The sequence below is a fragment of the Podarcis cretensis genome (assembly GCF_951804945.1).
Source record: "Podarcis cretensis genome assembly, chromosome: 16".
NCBI lineage: Eukaryota > Metazoa > Chordata > Lepidosauria > Squamata > Lacertidae > Podarcis > Podarcis cretensis.
The window spans coordinates 24,286,859-24,301,460 of NC_137186.1; the positions used below are offsets into that span (position 1 = coordinate 24,286,859).

General features: G+C 42.4%; 1 protein-coding gene across 2 annotated transcripts in view; it reads right to left on the reverse strand.

Annotated features, from left to right (window-relative positions):
• Positions 1–13,312, reverse strand: part of HORMAD2 (HORMA domain containing 2) — a 61,155-nt gene extending 47,843 nt beyond the window's left edge. Inside the window, exon 1 of one of the 2 annotated variants that reach the window (XM_079957019.1) lies at positions 13,289–13,312. The gene's annotated coding sequence lies outside the window, so the exon portion shown is untranslated. Of the gene's footprint in view, positions 1–13,088; positions 13,261–13,288 lie in introns of those variants that run through there. The other variant, XM_079957018.1, reaches the window with a different exon arrangement.
• Between the last annotated feature and the right edge of the window lie 1,290 nt (positions 13,313–14,602).

The following is a 14,602-nucleotide window of genomic DNA, read 5'->3' on the forward strand; positions in this document are numbered from 1 at the left end:
GCATGGGTAAGGGGGAGTCTTCACAGACGTCATCCCAGAGTGCAGTGGAACCACCAGATGGCGCCAAAGCTTTGAAGGCAGTGAAATGCTACTCGTGTGGACGTCTAGGCCATATGAAGAGGGAATGCAAATATCCCAGGGCCAAGACAGCAGCGCAGCGGAAGCTCATCGCGTGGAAAAGGCCAGAGCAAAAGCAAAGGTCTGGTGTCCAGGACAACGCAGCACAAGGCAATGGTCTCACGCTTCACTCCAAAGGTTGCAAAGATCCAGAAGACGTCTAGATCTTTCTTCGTTGTTGATTCAGCAGTGACCCACCACATGTGCAACGATAAGCGACTGTTCGTGTCTTTTACACCGCAGGAAGGTGCGATTCACCAGGCGGATGACCACACAATCCCCAGTAAAGGCTACGGAACTGTTCTTCACAGTTTGGACTTATCGATAAAAGATGTACTTTACGTACCAGATGCCAAACACAATCTACTCAGTGTTGGACAGCTGAATGAACGGAAAATTGATGTTTCCTTTAAGAACAAAAAGTGCATCATCACAAAGAAAAATGATTATGTATTGCATGCTGAATATGTTGATCGTTTGTTTGTTTTGTATTTTGATGATGTGCAGGATGAAACTTGTTGCATTGCAGGTTCTAACAAAAGTTTGCATGCAGAATGTATTCACGATTATCACAGGAAATTTGGTCATTTGCATTTTGAGGCAGTATCTAAGATGCCTGCCTTGGTTGAAGATATAACTATTAAGCCCTGCAGGTACCACATGAAGTGCAAGGCATGCGCAGCAAACAAGGTAAAAATGGCTGCGAAAGGTAAGGTGTCTAGTAGGCAAGCTACAGAACCATACCAGGTTGTTCATGCTGATTTGGTTGGACCACTAGCGCCCTCTTTGGGTGGAAACAGGTACTTCATGGTTCTCATTGATGCATTTTCCAGGTATATTTATGTGTACAATCTCAAGCAGAAATCAGAGGCTTTTCCAAGGTTCAAGGAATTCTGTGCTTGGTTGGAAAATGTGCATGGTAAGAAGATAAAAACTTTTTTCACTGATCGTGGGGGAGAATTCACTTCTCAGCAGTTTGAAGCTTTTCTGACTGAGAAAGGAATTCAACACGATTTGTCTAGTCCTCGCTCACCATGGCAGAATGGACTTTGCGAGAGGGCAAATCAAACATTGCTTCAAGGGTTAAAAACCTTGCTACATGATGCAAATCTTCCAGAGAGTTATTGGGCCGAAGCTCTCTCGTGTTTTACTTAGTTATAATCGGAGGTTATCTTCAGCGATTGGTTGTACCCCGTATGAGAAGATGTTTGGCAAAAAGCCATACATCAAACACATGAAAATTTTTGGTTCTGACATGTGGGTTCACACACCACAAAGCTCCAAGTTTGACAAGCGTGGTTTGCATGGTATCTTTCTAGGTTATCAGAAAGGTTCTTAAAGAATAATGATGAGTGACTCTAAGACAATTAAGCTCACAAGAAGTGTTGAGTACAATGCCAAGTGGGGGGAGAATGTGGGAATTTTCCAATGTTACCCTGAGGACAGTGACAAGACTGAGGATAGTCAAAAGCAGCTTCAACAACCCACACCCACTGATGAAGGTTCTGATTCTGAGTCTGAAACTGAATCGGGTGATTCAGAGGATTTCAAGAGTGCGAAAGCCTCTATGCGACCCTCTGAAAGCTCTGATCAAGAATTGGAAGAACCATTGTTCACAATAGGTCACTTTTCTCCCAAGAAGGAAGAGGAGAGCGTTGAAGACTTACGGCTAATTCGCAGGTCACAAAGAGCCACAAAAGGCAGACCTCCAAAGAGATTTGCTGATGAGTTTGCTAAGATAGCAGTAACAGCTGTTAAAAGCTCCAAGAAGGTATTTGAACCTTCAAGTTTCCAAGAAATCCAGGATTTGGATTCAAAGGAAGCTGAGCCATGGTTAAATGCCATGAAGGCTGAGCTTGATTCCTTAGAAAGGAACAAAACATGGGAGCTTGTTCCAGTAGTTCCAGGAATAAAACTGCTTGGAAGCAAATGGGTCTTCAAAGCGAAGACTGATCAAAATGGCAAGATAGTCAGACACAAAGCCAGATTGGTAGCCAGAGGTTTTGCACAGGTACCAGGTGAAGACTATCACGAGACCTACTCACCCACAGTGAGGTATGAGAGCATTAGGCTTATGCTCAAGCTAGCTGCAGAGGAGAATCTACACATTAGTCACCATGATGTGAATACAGCTTTTCTGTACGGATCTCTAGGTGAATCACTTTATATGCTTCCACCTGATGGCGTACAGGTAAAACAGGGATTTGTTTGTGCTCTGAAAAAGTCCCTTTATGGTCTCAAACAAAGTGCACGGTGTTGGCACACAAAACTCACTGAAGTATTGTTTTCTCTAGGTTTTAAGCAAGGGAAAGCTGATCCATGTGTATTTGTCAAAGAGGAGGGGCAAAAGAAACTGTATTGTTTGTTTTATGTTGATGATATTTTATTCTTTTGGGAAGATACCACAATGTACAATAACGCCCTAGCTCAACTGAAAGAGCACTTTGACATGAAAGATCTTGGTGAGGTAAACAACTACCTATCTCTGGAAATAGAGAGAGATCAAGATGGTAACATTCTAGTACACCAGTTACGGAAAATTGCTGATGTGTTAAACAAACTAAACCTGATGGGTGCTAACCCTGTAGACACACCGATGACAACAGGTTATCAGGTAGATGACACTGAAGAAGCATTTTCTGACACTACACTGTACAGAAGTGTGCTAGGCAAGCTAAACTTCATTGCCAGATGTTCAAGACCAGACATTGCTGTTAGCTGTAATTTGCTAAGCAGACAAGTAAACAATCCTACTGTTAAGGATTGGAAAGCTCTGAAACGCATAGCGCGCTATTTGAAAGGCACTATGCATTACAGACTGAGATTTAACAATCAGAAGTCTGGTGGTCTTGAGATATTTGCAGATGCAAGTTTTGGAAGTGACACTACAGACAGGAAAAGTACGTCTGGAGTTTGCTATATGTACAAGCAGGGTCTATTTGATTGGTCATGCAAGAAGCAAACAACAGTTAGCTTAAGTACTTGTGAAGCTGAACTGAATGCACTGTTATTCACTTAAGGATTGTGAATGGTTGTTACAATTGTGCAAAGACATGAAAATTCCTGTCAAATGTCCAATCCAGGTTTACCAGGACAACAAAGCATGTTTGGCTTTGCTGAATTCTGAAGGTTGTAAGCAAAGCACGAAGCACTTGCAATTGAAGTTGCAACATGCTAGGGAACGTATTCAGAAGGGACTCGTAACGGTGTCCTATATGCCAGGTAATGAAATTCCTGCTGATGTATTGTCCAAGATTGTATCAAGGGATCAACACTGTACCTATGTGCAGAAGTTGGGTTTGTACTGATATTGTACGAACACGCTGCCCAGTGATGTTCACAGAAAGGGGGAGGATGGGACTTCCGGTCGGCGCCAGCGCTTAATGGCGGTCCGAGCCTCGAGCTCCGAGGCAGGACTGCTTCGCTAGTTCGGGTCTTACCCGCTACGGCAAGCGGGGGACCCCTAAAATCACAGGCGCGGAGCCTGTGAACAAAGGAGATTCGGTGGGCACCTTTCGCGCCCCCCGGCACTGTGAGGGAGCCTTTTTAAAGGCTTCTGAGCGGCATCGGGGTAAGCGCGGTGCTGAGAGTCGTCACCCAGCTAGCGGAGTGAAGCCGCGTCGCCATGAGCGGAGAGCGCCGATTCCTTCCTGCAATTGGAATTTGACCACAGCACCCGTGAGTAAGACTGAAAAAGTAACGGGACATTAAATAAGAAATTCGGCTGAAAACGGGAAAGGCATAAATTAAGGAAGTCTGCCTCCCCGGAGCTGCATGAGAAATAAAGCAACGACAATCAAGCTGCATTTGAAGGGAACCTTTCTTTTTTTTTAAAGCTGTCAAACTGACATCGGACTTAAAACTTCCCCCCAGATCGGCAGGAGAAGGGGGGAAGGGATCGGGACATTGCTAACCTGCCGGAAAATTATTGGAAAATTAAGACCTTCCATTGCCAAAACCCCCTAGGTCGGGCTGCCCAAATAAGACACCGGGATGTGGACTGTCAAATTTTGCGAAGTGGGGGTTTGCTCGTAACAAAGTTACCGGACCTTAGATTTACCCTGTTGCATTTTGGCTACACAGAAGATAGAGACGTTGCGGCTTGGATATTGGAAACTTTTGGCTACTGTTATACTTCCTTGCTTCTTTGTTTTTCTTTATCCTCGCCACTTGGATACAATTGAATACTCCCTCTAGAGGGCTTTAAGTGAATCTGTTGCAATTGGAAAAGTAACAGTGGGATTTTCCACTTAGAAATCAACTCTGTGAGAACGACCTTGAGGATATGAGTGCCCCTACAGAAGAGATAGTAACAAGGCAGAAAGCAAAACAATCTCAAAAGAAAAGGGGCTCTATATCAGGAACTGTTCCAGCTGCACAGGAAAAAACACCAGCTTCTATGGATCCTATGACTCAGGCACTACTTAAAATAAATCAATCCCTGGAAGCATTGACAAAGCTATCGACAGAGAACTCTAAAAAATTAACAGAGTTGACAACAAGATTGGATGTGAATACAGCTAGTGTAAAATCTAACACAGATTCTATAAATAGATTAATCCAGGAAAATTCAGAAACACGAAAGATTGCAGAAAGTGCAAAAACAACGGCTGAAGAGACAAGGGGAAAGTTTGGGCCTATTATTAAAAAAGTGAATGAGCATGATGCAGCCCTCTCCTTATTGGAACTTCAACGTAAAGAGAAGAACCTAAAACTTAGATTGGTGCCTGAAGGGGAAGGGGACAACCTTGTGCAATTCCTTACAGAGAACATTATAGCTTTTTGGCAGGAGGAATGGGAGGAAGAAGATGAATTTGAGATAACAACAGCCTTTCGACTGGGCAGAAAGCAGGATAAAAAACCAAGGGATTGTCTAATCACATTGAGATCAAAAGAAGAAAGAGATAAAATATTGAATCTGCATTATCAAAAGGCACTGGTGATCCAAAATTGTCAAATACAGATTTTTAAGGACATTCCCAAATACATTTTAGAGGTGAGAACATATTACAAAAGCCTAGCAGATTTGCTGAAGAAAAACACCATACCATTCAGATGGGAGTTTCCACAAGGACTGTCCTTTAACTTTAAAGGAAGAAAGATTAAAATAAAAACAATTCAGGACAAAGAACAATTTTTGGAGAGATACTTGGAGGATTTGCAGAAAGGAACTGTAGAGGAGAGGGAACCACCTGATATAGCAAATCTGTCATTTGGACTTTTACCACCACCATCGGAGGAAGAGCAGAAGCTTGGAGCAGTTGGAGGAACAGCTACTTAAATACAAAATGTCTCTGCAACTTCTTAGTTGGAACTGTAATGGCTTGAACCTTCCCCGGAAAAGACGACAGGTTTTTCACATTTTGAAGAAAGAACAATTAGATATAATATGTTTGCAAGAAACCCATATTGCCAGGATACATAGGAAATTACTGACAAATAAGAGACTTGGTCAAGAATTTATCTCATCAGACAAAGTAAAGAAAAGAGGTGTGGTGATCTATGCAAAGGAAAAATTGGCTCCAAAATTGATATTTAAAGATGAACAAGGAAGATACCTGGCAATCGAAATACAAATTCAAGGAGAAAAGTTACTAATTGTTGGAGTTTATGCCCCAAATGAGGGGAAGGCTGAATTCTTTAGGAAGTTGCATGAGACATTAGTTGACTTTTTAGATTATAAAATCCTAATGATGGGAGATATGAATGGAGTTGTCTCAACAAACATGGATAAAGCACAGAGACAAGTGATTTCAAAAGAAGGGAGATTACCAAAGATCTTTTTCGAAATGACTGAAACAATGGATTTGATTGATATCTGGAGAACAAGGAATCCTCTAGAGAGAGAGGGAACTTTCTTCTCTGAAGCAAAAATGACATGGACAAGAATAGACCAAATTTGGATTTCTAGCAGTCTGGCGTCAAGAACAAAAAAAGTAGAAATATGTCCAAAAACGTGCTCCGACCATAATGCGGTGAAGATGGAGATGAAACTAACAACAACTGGATCTTTTAGATGGAGAATGAATGACACCCTATTTAAGGATGAAGAGATCCACAAGAAGGCTCTTAAAACATTAAAAGACTATTTTGAGATCAACAGGAAAACAGATGTGGAAAAAAGAATAATTTGGGACGCAAGCAAAGCCGTGATGCGAGGTTTCCTAATTCAACAAAATTCTATAAAGAGGAAGCAACAAAATGAGAAGAAGGAAAAAATTTTAGAAAAAATAAAAGAAGGAGAGAAGAAGCTGAGGTCCAAACCAAAGTCCCATGAGATTTTGAGAGAAATAAAGTTTTACCAGATGCAGTACATGGAGCTCATGAACCAACAAATAGAATGGAAGATAAAGCAAATGAGACAAAGAACTTTTGAATCAGCGGATAAATGTGGGAAACTTCTGTCATGGCAACTGAAAAAAAGGCAGAGAATGAACACTGTAACAAGTCTAGAAATGGATGGAAAAATTATCCACAAACCCAATGAGATAAATAATTGTTTTCAAAGTTTTTTTAAGAAATTGTATGCACAAGGGCCAATCAATGAACAAGAAATAGAAGAATTCATCAGAAAATACGGTCTACCAAAAATTCCAGAACAAAGTAAAAGGATCTTAAATGAGGAAATAACAGACCAAGAAATAGAGGGTGCCATCCAAAATATGAAATTGGGAAAATCACCAGGACCAGATGGCCTGACGGCCAAATACTACAAAATGCTGAAAGAATGGCTGATACAACCATTGAAGGAAGTTTGCAATGAAATTTTGAAGGGGAAAAAGGCACCTGAATCGTGGAAAGAGGCTTTCATCTCACTTATACCGAAAACAGAGACTGAGAAGAATCAGGTTAAAAACTACCGCCCTATATCTTTACTCAATGTGGATTACAAAATTTTTGCAGACATTTTGGCAAAAAGATTGAAAAGAGTGTTGATAGAAGAGATTCATAAGGACCAAACAGGCTTTCTCCCAGGTAGACATATGTCAGACAATGTGAGGAACATTATAGACATTTTGGAGTTGTTAGATGTTGACATTAACAGGAAAGCAGTTTTGATTTTTGTGGATGCGGAGAAAGCCTTTGACAATATCTGTTGGACTTTTATGAAAAAGAATCTCCAAGGGATGGGGGTAGGTCAAGGTTTTGAAAACGGTATAGGTGCAATATATTCCCAACAAAAGGCCAAGTTAATTGTAAACAATGTGGTAACAGAAGAAATACCCATAGAAAAAGGTACACGGCAGGGATGCCCAATATCCCCCTTGCTTTTTATATCAGTCCTGGAGGTTTTGTTAAACATGATTAGAAAGGACCAGTTGGTTAAAGGAGTTCAGGTCGGAGTTAGACATTACAAATTAAGAGCATTTGCAGATGACCTAGTATTGACCTTGCAACAGCCAGACACTAGTACTAAAAGAGTATTAGAACTAATTGAAATATTTGGTCGAGTAGCAGGTTTTAAATTGAATAAACAAAAAACGAAAGTGTTGGAAAAAAATTTAACAATGGAAGAAAGAGAGAGTTTTCAGAATGAAACAGGCTTGGAAATAACAAAAAGGGTAAAATACCTGGGGGTAAACTTAACATCCAAGAATGTGAACTTATTTAAGGATAATTATGAAAAATGTTGGTCAGATGTTAAAAAGGATCTGGAAATATGGTCAAGGTTGAAACTTTCCTTGTTAGGCCGAATTGCTACTATTAAGATGAATGTATTGCCTAGAATGCTGTTTTTATTCCAGACGTTGCAGATTGTGGACAAGATGGATTGTTTCAAGAAGTGGCAGAAAGACATATCAAAATTTGTCTGGCAGGGCAAAAAGCCCAGAATTAAATTTAAGATTTTAACTGATGCAAAGGATAGAGGGGGGTTTGCCCTGCCGGACTTAAGACTTTATTATGAATCAGCAGCTTTCTGCTGGTTGAAACACTGGCTACTTCTTGAGAACACCGACATTTTGGATCTGGAAGGGTACGACAATAGTTTTGGTTGGCATGCATACTTATGGTACGACAAGGTAAAGGTGTATAAAAGCTTTAAAAACCATATTGTAAGGAAAGCATTGTATAACGTTTGGATTAGATACAAAGATTTGTTGGAAAGTAAAACCCCTAGGTGGGTGTCACCAATGGAAGCTAGGGAAGTAAAAAAGCTTAATATGGATTCTAAATGGCCAAAATATCATGAGATTTTAGAATATGATGGCGAAAGGGTGAAACTTCAGAGTTATGAGAAACTAAAGCCTAAGGTTCGAGATTGGTTGCATTACCATCAGATAAATGAGACGTTTAAACAGGACAGGAAAATAGGATTTCAGAAAGAGAAGTCAAAACTAGAAACAGAATTGTTGGAACCCAATACTAAGAACTTATCAAAAATGTATAACTTGCTGTTAAAATGGAATACACAGGATGAAACGGTGAAATCAGCTATGATTAAATGGGCACAAGATATCGGTCATGATATTATGTTTGCTGACTGGGAACAGTTATGGACCACCGGTATTAAATTTACTGCATGTAATGCCTTAAAAGAAAATATTATGAAAATGATCTACCGGTGGTACATGACCCCAGTCAAGCTTGCAAAAATTTATCATTTGCCTAATAATAAGTGTTGGAAATGTAATGAGACTGAAGGCACTTTCTACCATCTTTGGTGGACCTGCCCAAAGGTTAAAGCTTTCTGGGAAATGATCTATAATGAAATTAAGAAGGTCCTTAAGTGGACTTTTCCTAAGAAACCAGAGGCTTTCCTCTTGGGCATGGTGGGCCAAGTGGTGTCAAGGAAGGATAGGATTTTCTTTATGTATGCCACTACAGCAGCAAGAATTCTACTGGCAAAGTATTGGAAGACGCAAGAACTACCTACTCTGGAAGAATGGCAAACAAAGGTGATTGACTTTATGGGACTGGCCGAGATGACGGGCAGAATCCGGGACCAGGGGAAAGAGACAGTGGAAGAGGACTGGAAGAAATTCAAAATATATCTTAAAAATAATTGCAAAATTGAGGAATGTTAAGATGTCAGGGGGTAAGAAGTAAAGAATTGCAGCAGTAAACAAAAAAACTTAAGAAATATTTATGAAAGGGAATTAAGACAATGGACCTAAGGGTTGCTAAAGAATTATTAAACAAGGATGCAGGGATGGGGAGGTATGGGGGAGTCAAAGAAAGAAGGGTATGAACTGAAGAGCTTGAAGTTATACTGTTCTATACTGTTCTTATTATTTGTTTGGAAAATTAATAAAAATTATTATAAAAAAAAAAACAGAAAGGGGGAGGATGTTGGTTTCTGCTCTCTTCACTGTGCAGCGAAGTGCTTGTCACGGGACAATGTTTACATTCCACAGTCAGAGTTGCTGTTGGGATTCCCACGGGAAAGGGAGACTGGATGTGACGTACACTGGTTTCCTGTTTTTCTCAGTTCTCTCGGTGCTTCCGAAGAGAGAGGATGCGTCTCTGTTCTCGCAGAGGCAATATGCATTTCTGTAATCTATCAGCTTTGAAGTGTAAATAAAGTAATGTAAAGTATGTGGCACGTACTGCTCATCATTCCACTGCGTAAAAGACTCTGCAAAAACAACACTGTCTTCCTCATTACTGACTTTAACTTTCCCCTGAAACACCTTTCTGGTTACCCAAGGCATTTGATGGATAAAAGATGCTGGCCATGGCAATCTTGAAATTAGGCTTTAGTGACAGCTTTTAAATGTTTTGCATTTAATTATTTTATGTGTTTTTTAAAAATTTATTTTAAATTGCATTGCTTTAATGTTTTGATGTTTGCAACTTTGGGCATTTTGGGGAGGAATTGCCAATATATAATTATATTATAAAGAATTGTATAGTGCTCCAGGTTTGAGCCCCAGGTTGGGCAAAAAGATTCCTGCATTGCAGGGGGTTGGACTAGATTACCATTGGGATCCCTTCCAACTCTACAATTCTACCATTCTATGATTGGGGGACCATACAGCTGCTGGCACCGACATCATTCAGTTCCTGACAGAAGTTTTTAGTTTTTTTTAAAATGATATTTATTAAAGTTTCCAATTAAAACATATAATCACAAACAACAATAAAAACATACACAATGCCAAAAACATGTATAATTTCAGATCTTATTTTCTTACACCTAATTTCCTCGACCTCTTCACACCTCCCCCTTCTGTATTCTAATTCCATTTATCTAATCAGCAAATCCATTCCCTTACTTCCCATATTTTTTAATAATTTTATTCTTTTTCCATAGTCAACACCCCTGAAAACCACATAATTTTTAAACCCATGTCAATTCTAGCCTTCATTAATTTTATAATATTTATCAAGATAGTCTTTAAATTTCTTCCAATCTTCTTCCACTGTCTCTTTCTCCTGGTCTCGGATTCTGCCAGTCATCTCTGCCAGTCCCATGTAGTCTGTCATCTTCATCTGCCATTCTTCCAGAGTGGGTAGATCTGGTGTCTTCCAATACTTTGCGATGAGTATCCTTGCTGCTGTTGTAGCATACATAAAAAACGTTCTATCCTTCTTTAGCACCACATGGCTAACCATACCCAGGAGAAAGGCCTCTGGTTTCTTCAAGAAGGTATGTTTAAATACCTTTTTCATTTCATTATATATCATTTCCCAGAAAGCCTTAATCCTTGGGCATGTCCACCAGAGGTGAAAGAATGTACCTTCATTTTCTTTACATTTCCAACATTTATTGTCTGATAAGTGGTAAATTTTTGCAAGCTTGACTGGGGTCATGTACCACCTATAGATCATTTTCATAATATTCTCTCTCAAGGCATTACATGCCGTAAGTTTCATGCCTGTGGTCCACAACCTTTCCCAGTCAGCAAACATAATGTTATGACCAATATCTTGTGCCCACTTAATCATAGCTGCGTATTCCATTTCAACAGCAAGTTATACATTTTTGACAGATTCTTAGTATTGGATTCTAACAACTCTGTTTCCAATTTTGATTTTTCCACCTGGAAGCCAATTTTCCTATCCAACTTATAGACCTCCATTATTTGATAATAGTGAAGCCAGTCTCGCACTTTGTCTTTTAGATTCTCAAAGCTCTGTAATTTCCCAGTTCCTGACAGAAGTTAAATGAATGCTGTTCAAGAAAGATATTACACAAGCAAAATTTTTATGTTCACAGCAAGAACCTCTGGCCACTCGTGATAAAACACTCAGCCATGTCAGAGTGAGGCAGAGCATTCCACCAGACCGGAGCCATAGTTGAAAAGGCCCTGGCTCTGGTTGAGGCTAATCTAACTTCCTTAGGGCCCGGGACCTCTAGGGTGTTGCTATTTATGGACCTTGAGGCTCTCCGTGGGGCATACCAGGAGAGGCGGTCCCGTAGGTATGAGGGTCCTAGGCCGTGAAGGGCTTTAAAGGTCAAAAGCAGCACCTTAAATCTGACCCTGTACTCCACAAGGAGCCAGTGCAGCTTGAAAAGCACTGGGGGAATATGCTCCCATGGCAGAGACCCCGTGAGGAGCTTCGCTGCAGCATTCTGCACCCGCTGGAGTTTCTGGGACAGCTTCAAGGGCAGCCCCGCATAGAGCAAATTACAGTAGTCAAGCCTGGAGGTGACTGTCACATGGATCACTGTGGCCAGGTTGGGGCGGGAAACGTAAGGGACCAACTGCTTGATGCGGCGAAGGTGAAAAAATGTCACCTTGGCTGTTGCTATAACTTGCGCCTCCATGGAAAGGGAGGTGTCAAGGATTACACCCAAACTCTTAACGGAAGGCAATGGCACTAATTGGGCCCCTGCAAGAGAAGGGAGTTGGTCCCTCATCCCCATGCCATCCCGACCCAGCCATAGGACCTCTGTCATTCATTCCCCCCCCCCAAATATAGTCCAGCCCCACACAAAGTCTGAGGGACAGTGGACTGGCCCCCTGCCGAAAAAGTCTGCTGACCCCTGAGGGTTATTTATTTTTAATAAATGTGTATATACTCATAACAATATCCAAGTGGTTTCCAACAATTATACTGTACATACACTGTATGTACCATACAACAAGTTAGTGGGTGTGACTCATTTAAATCAATAAAATCCCACGGGTTTACGGGACTTAAGTTGGACACAATCCCTGTTTAGCTGTGAGAGCAGGTGAATTTCTCCACAGAGGTTTTTAAACTGCTTTTGGAAGTTCTTTTTGTTTGTTTGTTTGTTTAGTCATTAATTGTATTGTTTTATTACAGAAGTGTTTGCCTCCCAGGGCTCATTTGCAATGAAGGGCGGGATTATAAATTTAAGAAATGAATACTAAGCGACCCCTGGAACGCGTGAAGGGCAGCTGAAGTGTCCCTGAGCAAGTGCAGAGCGCGTTTCCCTTGAGGATCAGATCAGAGGAGGGCTATTTTCAAACTGAGAAGAAACTGAGCCTCTCTAGCCCTCTTAGTAGGCTATAGGCTATCTCGAAGTTGAGGCAAGCACTGGGGACATTTGTTTCCCTCTTTCCCTATATATCTGGGGGAGTTTTGCGACGGCGGAAGGGAAAGCCACAATTTCCCTGAGACGGAAATTCCCTGAGACGGAGCTTCCCTTCAGGTTGAATAGAATCCTGCCCGCTTCCCGCCTAAATTCAACGGTCCACTCCGACACTCCCCTCAGGTGGGCGCTGAATTTAGGCGGGAAACGGGCAGGATTCTATTTCACCTGGGGGGGGGGACCTCCGTCTGAGGGAAAACCTCTGGCCGTTTAGTTTCATATTAAAGCATTAATCCGGGTTCAGTGCCTCAAAGCATCTATCTCCAAAGGCTGGGCTGGGAGAGATTCGCTGCCTGAAAACCTGGAGAGCGATTGCTGCCAGGGTTTGTGGACAATACTGAGCTCGATGGATCAAGGGGCAGCTTCCTATTTTCTTGCAAATAAAGTTGGCTCGGGTCGAGGGAGGGAATGTGCTTTGCCAGTTCCGCTGCTTCCTCCTCCTCCTCCTCCAATCTTTCCCCGAAACCTTCAATAGGTGCCAGCCCTTTCCAAGGTCCCATTCAGGCTCGTCCTGCCGGCTACTTGCGCAAGGGAAAGGGGTCCTTTGTTTGGTTACAAGCCCCAGTTCCCGCCTCCAGCCTTCCTCTGCTTCTAAACTGGTTTATGCAGGAGGCGTCGTAGTCCCTGTTTCGTATTCCGCCTTTACTGGAACCTCCTTTCCTGAACCTCTTTAGTCATGTTGTTAGTTTCATATTGAAGCATGAATCCGGGTTCAGTGGCTAAAAAGCACCTATCTCCAGGCAAGGGCGAGGAGAAACTCCCTGCCTGAAAACCTGGAGAGTGATATATGCCAGGGCTTGTTGACAATACAGTACCAATGGGCTGACCTAGTTGCGTGGCGAGTTCCCGCCCCCCCACCAAGGATAAATAAAGACACCAGACACCAGAATTTAAGGTTAAATGGGTGAATTAGGCCACAACTTTATTGAATTCAGGAATGAGAGGCATTGGCTTAGGCATTGGTCCTATCGACTATCCGGCTCCAGCCCATTTGCTGGAGACACGGGAAGGGTTAACACCATAGAGGGGGAGTCTCCTGCTGAGGGGAGTCTCCTGCTGAGTCAACTAGGAGCTCCCCTGGGTCACCGCTCGGGGGCGTGCCTTAGGCCCACACCTCCATAGGCTTCGGGCAGGGCCACGCCCCCCAGAGTCCTTTATCGGACCACCCTTCATTCTCTGGGGGGAGGTGATGGCCTTCCTCCCCCCCCACATCCTCTAAACCCCTTCTTACCAATGCCTAACCGCCAATGCCGAGAAGTTGTGACGAGTTGCTACGAGGTAGGCGAAAAACCAAAAGGCTGTAAATTGCCAATTGGGAAAAATTCTCCTTCTTACCAATGCCTAACTGCCACACGAGCAATCACTCACCGCCAATACTCTCATGCCTGAAACCAATCCCTTATCCCCTTTGCTATGTCAGACAGCCAAATATCATTTCCCGCATCCGAAAGATGCACGCCATCAAACCGGTAGAGGGCCTCGCAGTTGAAACATATGCCCGGGTGGTCAATGACCCTACCATCCAGGGCTGCCACTCTACGCACTACCGCTCGATCCAAGGCTTTCCTAGCCCTATTTATAGCTATCGCGAACCTGCAGTCTCTCCAAACCCGCCTTTCCATCAACGAGGCCCAAATAATGGTGATGTTTGGGTAAGAGGCCTTAAGCTCCTCAAAGTCACTAAAGATATGCCACTGCAAGTCAACTGCCTTTCGGTAAGCTAGATCATTTTCTCCTAATTGTATCAGTAAAGCATCTGGGGGGCCCTCCGCTGCCGCTCTGGCCTTAATTGCGGGCAACATTTCGGCCCAGCGCATTCCCCTCCGAGAGATCCAGGATATATTGATGCCAGGCAGTAAGTGAAGGCGCAGCCCGAGACTGGAATTGATGGCGCAGACCCTAGCCCAGTGCACAATGCTGTGCCCGATTATCCAAATGCGTGCCCTCATAGCTCCTGCAAGAGAAATTGAAAGAACAGGC